General features: G+C 45.3%; 1 long non-coding RNA gene across 1 annotated transcript; it reads right to left on the minus strand.

Annotated features, from left to right (window-relative positions):
- Positions 1–342: 342 nt before the first annotated feature.
- Positions 343–2,416, minus strand: LOC122391641. Its single transcript, XR_006258393.1, has 3 exons — positions 1,861–2,416; positions 726–876; positions 343–433 (listed from the first exon to the last, which is right to left on the minus strand). It is a non-coding gene; the product is annotated as an uncharacterized LOC122391641 (long non-coding RNA).
- Between the last annotated feature and the right edge of the window lie 4,945 nt (positions 2,417–7,361).

The following is a 7,361-nucleotide window of genomic DNA, read 5'->3' on the forward strand; positions in this document are numbered from 1 at the left end:
ACTTCCAGCCCCTGGTGACCAGGTACTGCCCATCTGCTGGCCTGGTTCTGCCCGCCCGTCTGCTGACCAGATACTGCCTGTCTGCTGACCCCGGGTACTGCCCACTCCTGCTGACCCGTTACTACCCGCCCGTCTGCTGACCTGGTACTGGTCCGTGTGGAGCGCGCCGGCGGCCCGCAGCAGCTCGGCGTTCTCGGAGCGCTGCTGGAGCGGCACGCCGACGCCGGCCGGCAGCGCGGGCAGCACGCACAGCGCCACGGTGAGCTGGACGGCGCGGGCGGCGGCGCGCCGCTGACGCACCGACAGCTCGTCCGGCGGCGGCGGCAGCGGCGCGCCCGGGGCGGCGGCGGACGGAGGACGGGAGGCGCGCGCCGCCTCCAGGCAGCGGCGCAGCAGCTCCAGCAGCGCCAGCACCGCCAGCGAGAGGCGCACACTGCGACCCGAGCACGGCCGCCGGTTAAACGGAATACTCGTACATACGAACACGTACTCAAAGCGCTCCAACTAGGGGGCACAGTGTGAATAGTACTGAAAATCTTCACAAAGGCATATCACTAGCAACTTGATAATGCAAATACGAATACGATGCAACTGCAATGCAATGCAAGTACAAATGCAAAACAATTCAATCAAGATATAGTCAGGAACTCAGTGAATGTTCCCAGTTCACACATGTTTTGCGTGTAGAAGAAAATGCTGAATGCAATTAAACATATTCCACTCACTTGATATTACAGTCTCCATCCCACTGAAAGTCATCTGAGAGTAAAATATCATGGAATGATGACTTCAGGTTGACATTTTCTTCCTTCTCCAGCCAGTAGTTTAAGATATTTAGCCTCCTCTCCAGTGCTTCCTCATAGCAATGACTTTCACCTGCAAAAAGGCCTACAGATTTACATATGCTTCTGGCAGAATATTGCTAGGTTAGGGGATTCTGTAAGGCTATCCATATTATGGAAAATCTTTCCTAGGAAGCATAAGCAATCATACAAATCAAACACTTATCACACATTAAGATATCCCAAACACGAATCCAAATGGATATGGTATCCATGCCATCAGAGGGCGAGCACAGGATGACCAGACAGACTAAAGAGTAGCATGGAGGCAGGGATGGACAGTTGATAATGTCTCACAGTATGTCATCAACTTAGATGCAATGTTCAATTTCCATTTAGCTGAAAATGGATTTGTCACCACCAGATTTACACAGAATATGTGGTAAATGTGCAAACAACTATCCAAAAAGTTATGAAGTGTTATTTATTGATCAGTTACTTGGTTGGATTAAATTTTACAAGTTCAAAAACTTTTAAATTGGTATCTACCAAACTGGTTTAACCTCATCAAATGTTTTGATATGATCAAGTTAACATTGCAACTAAAATTGACTCAAATTTCAACAAAAGAATAATGAACACAATATAAGTGTTTGAAACAGGATACCTATGAAAAAACAAGTGTAATTGTTAACTGACTGTAATATGATATATCTTTCAAGAGTTTGACAAAGATGCCTACACAAAAACTTGCAAGTGTGTTGACACTCAGCATTTAAGCATGGGTACAAAGTTTGAAAAACACAACACACTTAAATAAAGTTAAATTGGTACCTACCAGATTCCTTATCTTACCTTACCTTAGGTCTACACAGAATTTAGAGGCCTGTATATGCCTGATGGACTAGATCTTTCCTCTAAAAATTTGTTCATGGTATTGGCCGCCTAAGGCAGAGGAGAAGCAATATAATATAGTTCATGCAAAATTTCAAAGCTCAATTGGTTTACAATGACGTCAAGGTATGACACCCACACCACCATAAGCTACAAGGATCACATTCACAGTACATTGACATACCTTCAAAATCTGCTGATGTTAGCTTATCGAGAGCTTCAAAACACGCTCCAATAGAAATGTTTTCCATTTAGATTGAAATGCACGTACAAACTAGGCTGAAAAGACACACTTACAAGAACACGTAAGGGCTGTAAAATCACTTCATATACAGTTTAGAGTTTTAGAGTTTTAGAATTTTAGAGTGGAGCATGTTTAAAACACGTTTTGGCTTTTGCGGCATGAAGCATGTGCATGTCAATGTCATCTTGATCTGATGCTGATCTTTGTCTGTCTGCTGTGTAGGCCACATTCCTCAGATCAGGATAAAGTGCAATCAAATAAGATGCTTTAATTTCTTTTTATTTTATTTCGAATCGTCATTTTGTAACCTCTGAAATTGAGCACAGGAAACTGAAACTGAGCCTAACATTTCCTAATGTTTACACGTTTACTAGATGTTTCCAAGGATGCTTCAGTTTCCATGCAATAGTAGCCCCCTACATAGGGATTGTTGCAAGCTTATATCTGCGCCCGTTATGTTGCAAAAGATGCCAGTCGCGCTTTACAATTTACAAAATTATCCCCATATCAATATTTGGCATAATTTGGCAAATGCTGTATCTGTGCAAAAGTTTCGTAAAGATGTTCCGTAAGCCGCAAAGTCAGCAAGTGCTACCCGTGGTGTTGACAGCTAGCGAACCTGTCATTTGTCGTTACTTCTGAAATTACTGCTGTCAGCAGAACTTACGATCTTAAGAACAAATTTGTATTTAACTTTTGATGTCACACGTGCGTTATTTCTGTCCTACTTTCTAGCCAAACTTGATGCAAGATTCGAGGCATAGCAGCAAAATAACAGCAAAATAAATAATGATTCGGCAAGGAGATCGTCCAGTATACCTGGACGATCTCCTTCAAATGTTACAATCTACTGGCATAGGATGTCACGTTGGTGGCTGTGCTGTAAATGTGCTGGCGTATGCTGACGATATTGTTGTCTTGTCGCCATCAAGGGGTGGTTTCAGGGGGGTTCGCTCCCGTGCCTTCAGCATTACGAAAAATGGCAACAGCCCGTGAGCAGCATCAGCGCTCACGCACATGTTCAAGGAAAACGACATGTAATGGACTGGCCCTCTCCACCAATCAGCGCTCGGCATTTCGAGCGCTGATTGGCTGGTAGCAATCGCGTCATATGTGGGTCTCATTTTTTGCGATCAGTGAACGCGTTATTTAATACACAGTGGCCAATGGAGAATGGCACGCGGGACTGAAGGTCAGTCTTTTATTGCTTCGTACATGCGAATGGGGGTATTTGAGTGGCATTTGACACCATTTTCGAAATCAACAGTGAATTTCTGATCGACTCATGCATATATTTTTATGAATTTGACAGTATTAGTGCTACATAGTCGGTGTTTTATGTTGGTGTTGTTTCTCTCGACCTTTGTCTTGGACTCTTATCCTATCTTTTCTCGAAAATGCTTGCCATAACCAGGTCTTAACTGTATCTGTATAAAGGGAATATGTGTTGAATATGAGGAGAAGGTAGTAATGACCATTCTGCCTATCAAACTGCCAGAAGGTGTGCTTGTAAGGTGATTGAAACTGCAGCCAGTCTGCAAAACGTGGCAGCCAGCTCGACGAGGTGTTTGGGGCAGCCGGAATCCTGCCCCAAATGGGGCATTTGACCTCCGGGCAGCCCAATTTCTGCCCCAAATGGGGCATCTACTCGGGGCAGGTTAGATTATGCCCTAAATGAACTACCTATATATGGCATAAAAACCACACATATTAATACATTACCCGTGCAAATGCTGAAGTCGGTCGCGGTTGAAACTCTAAACAATTTTTTTACGAAAGGATCTGCTCAACGACGTAGATTCTACGTCGTCCGACCAATCACGTTCGATAACCGCAGCCGAGCCCCCGCTGACCTTGAACGGGATTGGCCGGACGACGTAGAATCTTCGTCGTCCGAGAGACATCGAACACGGGGGCAAGGGTGCAAAACTGCCTCATGTTGCCATGGCAACAGCGAATCAATCTGGAGCGAGGGGCGCATTTTGTTTTTGCAACAAAAGATAGGCGCTACCCGGACAATGCCCCAGCCCGCAATGCATAATTGAAAAACTGAAATTACACAATTACACCTTGTCTCGAGTCTCGACGGTGATCAGCTAGCTTGATGGCTTGGTTTCAAGTGTGCCGAGCCGAGTGTGCTAGTCTCGTAATCTGTAGGTCGCCGGTCGCGTGTTCGCGGCATCATTTGGCCGGACGGCAGCTATGTGAGGGTTATACGGCACATTTATGAGTGTTCGATTAGGCTAGGTATGGTTTGGTTTGATTTGATTCGATTTGGTTAGGCTAGAAAGGAGTTAGCTCCGGGAGCACCTTTCCTTGGTTGCTAATACGAAACACGGCGCGTAAAACATTCATAGCCCTGATGAAGGGAAGTTTGAATATGGCAGCAGTTTTAAATGACAGTTTCTGCGCTTTAGCGACGATTGTGGCGCAGCCCACTTTTTCTCGCGCGTTTCAAAAATACTCCGCTTCTTTATTATTTTCTCCCGGTACCGTGTGCCCCGCCCCGGTCCACCCCGACTGCAAACTGTCTGCCCCGGAATCGCCCAACTGTGCCCCGACTTCTCAAAAGCTGCCCCGATTTCTGCCCCTGCCCCACTGTGTCTGCCCCGACGAGATCTCGTCGAACCCTGCCACGTTTTGCAGACTGGAACTGCAGTACGGGTTGCAGATGTGGGTTTGACATTAGCCAGGGGGCGTCGAAGTCTAGTTCCTACCAACCTGGCACTCCCATGCCTACGTCACCACGAGGACGCCCGAGGGCATTTACATGTTGAAGATAGGGAAATTGCCATAGTTTAGAGCCGCCTGAAGGGCAACCTTGAGATAGATGGTAAGGTAAATGTGTGCTAATATGATCATCAACATGTTATTTATCCAAATCCAGGGCCAATTAATCGATAACCTGTCACGTTTTCCAGCAGGGCCTCGGCTAAGGAATTTTGACTACTGGGGCAAATCGTTAGTGTGTTGACGCCCTGCTGGGGGGGGGGGGGTTTGAACACTTGCGGTTTTTCCTGCGGTTTTTCACGGATATCTCAAAAACGGCGGCGCTCCATCATCCATCAATTCTACACGTGTTGTAAAAATTTCAGACCAATTTCATTCAAGATCAGGTCACCAGGTCACTTTAAGTGACCTCACCTCATAAAATGTTGCCGTAGCTACACCGAGTGACCGATCGCTTTGAAACTTTCAGCGATTGATAAGGGCAACAGCATGTACAAAATTTATATCTCGGAATTTTCATATCGGTGACCTAAGGTCAGCTCAATTTTGCGACCTCTATTATAAGTCAATGGGAGAAAATTCAAAACCACCTCTTTTGGACGAAAGTTATTCTCTTAACACTAAACACTATAAAACACTGTACGTGACTTTGACACACTGAACATGAAAATAGCACCCGTGACCCTTGTTTATGCCCCTGAGGTCATCTCAGTTCACGTATGGTATCTAACAGTTTTTCGCGAATAACTTTTGAAAGAGGCATGCTAGAGCGATGAAAATGCCTTAGTTGTGTTTGGCTCGACGATGCAGATCGACTGATATGTAACATGACAATTTCCGGTCAGATCATGACCTTGACCTGAGGTCGAATTTTCAAGTTGACCTTCAAGGTCAAATTCGGTTAATTTTATGCGCCTTGACGAGAGGAACACCATGTCGATAAAAGAAAGCTCGTGCAAGGTATGAGTCAAAAGTTATTGCAGAAAAACTGCTCCCGAAAAAAAATCGTTTATTTTGGTAATTGTTGCCCCTTGCAGGCAAAACCGTTGACGTTAGGTCAAATCTAAGAGAGATAACCAGAAAGCATGCTAATATGGCTATCAAATGCGCTTTTCCGCGGTGCTGTAGCTCTAATTGGTTCCCGAGTTATGCGTCGGCATCTTGTAAACTGTCGAGTGTCGATATTCGACCTGAAAATCGGCGAAATTTGGCCTTCACCATGACCTGACCTTTGACCTGACCAAAAAAGTGGCCGAAGTAATTTCGTCATTATTTTTTACGCTCTTTCGAACGAAGATGGATTATGGGGTGCAAAAAGATATGTTTGCCAATGCACGCCTATTATATGTTTTATATGTTTATGTTATATGTTATTATATGTTTTTGGATGGAAATTGAGAATGCAGCTGCACACCGTGCACTCCCTCTTCCGCCGCCCCTGATTTCTTGCCACAAACGTCTTCAACCGCTCCCGAATGAAAGAATATGCGTTAATGTTGATATATTCTCATTTTATGGAGGTTGGGCAAAGCCTGACCACTACTGGGGCATTCCTCGACTCTACTGGGGCATTTGCCCCAGTAGTTAACATGTTAGCCGAGGCCCTGTTTTCCAGTGGTGATGCGCTAACGTTCGTGGTTCTTGCAGCCAATAAGGGTGTTTCATAGTGCGGTTCAGCCGCATTATCGACTTTAATGCCATAAACCGCCACGGAACATACGATTTGCAGCTCCCTGGCGTGATAACTGCCAGTAGGGCTTCGGAGTCGGAGTCATGAAGTCGGTCGGAGTTGACAGTTCTGACCTGAGTCGTCGAGTCGGAGTCAGAGTAGATTTTAAAAGCCTGGAGTCTGAGTCAGTCACCGAAATTCGATCCCCTCCGCAGACCTTTCAGGGTTCCGTAGTCGGAGTTGTAGTCGGTCAGAGTCGACAGTTCTGACCAGAGTCAGTGTCAGAGTCGATTTTGAAAGCAAGAGTCGGAGTCGGAGTCACCGAAAAACCATTGCCTCCGCAGACCCGCTAGGGCTGTGGAGTCGGAGTCAGTCAGAGCCGACATTTGAAATCAAAGTCAGAGTTGATTTTTGAAAGTCTGAGTCAGAGTCGGAGTCATCAAGAAACCCATCGACGATCCGCAGTACCATGCAGTAAGGGCGCTGCCGATCGATGCCCCTGAATTGCCTATGAATTGAATGAATAGATGACAATTAATTAGGTAGGTACCTTCTATCATTCATCCCCTGTCACTTGGAGGACTTACTTTCAGTAGAAAAAGACGCATTATTTTGTTTGTTTATTTATTGACAAATATTTTTTGAGCAGTTAGGGATACAGACACAAAACACAATGATAGCACCTCGCTGGTGCAAATAATTGCTAGATAGATGTTGAGATGTGTTGCCATTGAGGAATCTACTGATTTCCTGGCGGCTCTCGTTTTCAAGTAACTACTGGTCTTAAAAGATCCAAGTAAGATCTCTTGATTGCTCACCGTCTGGCGTCTTCCAAGGTTTTCTGAAAGCTAATCAAACGTTACCATGACTGCTTTTTGATTGCATGGCGCTTGCTGGTTCTGCTTAATTGGTGGTTCTTGCGTCTGATCCTGTTGCTTCATTTTCCATCACATCACATTAAATTTCTAATGGAACAGACACTTCTACCTTTTATTTCACTATCAGTCGACTTGCTTTTAGGTACCCTTGTGGCCTGCTCGCC

Source organism: Amphibalanus amphitrite, unplaced genomic scaffold, assembly GCF_019059575.1.
Source record: "Amphibalanus amphitrite isolate SeventyFive unplaced genomic scaffold, NRLGWU_Aamphi_draft 000447F_arrow, whole genome shotgun sequence".
NCBI lineage: Eukaryota > Metazoa > Arthropoda > Thecostraca > Balanomorpha > Balanidae > Amphibalanus > Amphibalanus amphitrite.